Source organism: Bicyclus anynana, chromosome 12, assembly GCF_947172395.1.
Source record: "Bicyclus anynana chromosome 12, ilBicAnyn1.1, whole genome shotgun sequence".
Classification (NCBI taxonomy): domain Eukaryota; kingdom Metazoa; phylum Arthropoda; class Insecta; order Lepidoptera; family Nymphalidae; genus Bicyclus; species Bicyclus anynana.
Window position 1 is genome coordinate 15,192,455 of NC_069094.1, and position 2,570 is coordinate 15,195,024.

Sequence of the window (2,570 nt, forward strand, 5' to 3'; positions counted from 1 at the left end):
TTCTTATATTATTATTATGAATGCTATTTTCATAAGGATTGCCGCGAAAAGATAAAACTAAAATTGCTACAAGCTTTAGGTTGCATTTCATAGACATCCGAGGCAAGTAAATAGTGATCCATTTTAAATGTTGCTGCAGCTATTATAGAAAATCATAAAAAACTTCACTTTATTTGTCTCAAATTCCTTAAGAGATCGAATTCTTTCGAATGATTCATTCTCTTTTGATTGACTCTATCTTGAGTTTTATCTATTGAGATATTTCAAAATATATTTTTAGATAATATGCTTAAGTTCCGTATCTACTAGAAAAAATACGCCACTTTAAATTATCATTAACAACCCACATTTAACTCAATATTGAGCACAAGTCTTCTCAGAATGAGAAGGGTTACCAAATGCAAATTGGCAGAGAATTAAGAAAATTCTCAGATTTCTTGTTTCAGACACATGATATTTAATTTCTCAAAATGCACATGAAAAGTTCGAGTTTCATGCCCAGATTTGAATTTACGCCCGCAATTTAATACTTGTAGTAGCAAAGAATTTAATTATTAATTTTTAACCCCCATTTTTAGGGTTCCGAACGTACGTAGTACAAAAACCCTTATAATATCATTCGCGCACATTTTAATATCTGTCTGTTTTCTCCGAGTGTACCAGACATTGAATAAAAGACGTCTTTTAAAACTAGTTAACACTTCCCTTCTTCACACAAGTCATTCTCCCCGCCTATCCCAAAATAATCCATGAATCCATGAATGATTATCCAACAAGAGGTGTGGACGGATTGACAAGAATGAGCTAGGACGCCCGAGCTGTCTCCCACTACTCTCCTCTTAACTCATGGAACATTTCGTACTATTTCGGGTCATGACGATACGAGCCGACCTATCGAATGATTCACTCATGCCAGTCGTCATCAACCCATATTCGGCTCACTGCTGAGCTCGAGTCTCCTCTCAGAATGAGAGGGGGTTAGGCCAATAGTCCACCACGCTGGCCCAATGCGGATTGGCAGACTTCACACACGCAGAGAATTAAGGTAATTCTCTGGTATGCAGGTTTCCTCACGATGTTTTCCTTCACCGATTGAGACACGTGATATTTAATTTCTTAAAATGCACACAACTGAAAAGTTGGAGGTGCATGCCCCAGACCGGATTCGAACCCACACCCTCCGGAATCGGAGGCAGAGGTCATAACCACTGGGCTATCACGGCTCTCATTCATCCAGTCATTATCATTCACACCTAATAATAGTCATAGGCAAAGTTTGAGAAATAGTTCATATAACGTAGGTACTCACTCAACGACTTCACTGCGGTAAATTCCATTGCCGGCAACATCCAAAACTCCAGTATATGATATTAAAAACTGATACGTCGAAGAGTTTATAGCGGGAAATATAGTTAGGATTCCTTCATCAGGTTCAGGTGAGAATCTTGTTGGATCATTTGGTAATGCACCGCCTGCTCCGGTTTCAACATTTAATATTCGTAGATCTTCAGAATGAAAGACTATCGGTTGTCCTATAGTATCTTTACTAATAATGACACTGATTGTAGCTAAACCTTGAAAACCATTCAGCAAACCAGTTTGAGGTGTCAATCTTATATTGTATGCAGTTACTTCCATGCCTGGTCGAACACTGGTATGTGCTTCAAGTGAATTGTCATAACTTGTTGCATGTTCAGTATTTGAATGTCTATGTTTTGTTCTATTTTTAACATTATTATTTTCTGCAATTGTGTTAGTTTTAATAATCACATCACTTTGAATTTCGGAATATTTTTGAGGTAAATAATTAATGTCAGTTTGAACACTTTCAAAATTTTCAGTTGTTAAGAGAATTTCATCTGTTACTTTATCAATTTCTTCATTCACTCTCACATTTATAGGTAAAGGATATATTGAACTAAAAGTAAGCAAAAACACTAAATAAATTTTACGTAAATTTCGCATTTTTGTAATTATTTGTTAAGTTTTTGGTTTTACTTCAAATATTTTCGTTATCATCTCAAATGACCAAATGACCGTCTACTCACTAGTTATGGACCTGTACTAAATGAAATGATCGATGTTCAAAATCTTAAAACTGTACAGATCAATAAGATAACGTCAGATTAATCATTGAAGGCGTTAGCAAGCACCATCAGCAATTTTCCAAAATAGTACCCAAAACCCGTACAGTCAGTGAGACAATCCATTTAAATATTCACTACAGTACTTATTTGTTTGCATTAAACCTTTTATATTAATAAAACAGAATACAAAAATAGATTGTAGTGGTTTAAATAGAATTTATTTTTTAACAAAGTACAAAAGTATATGCTAATTTATTTACAAAATAAATTTGTGCATTAATTTTCTGTTTACCATAAACAATTTTGTCGCTATAAAAGCCATAATTAACGTTTATATCTAAATAATAAATTTAAAGACGTCAACGAGGCTTCCTAAATAATATAGCAAAAATAGAATAGTTTCCAAGTTATGTCTTTCTTAAAAAAATCTGTTTTAACACCGTAAAATTACTCTGTTAAGGTAGTTAATTATATTAGGTACAT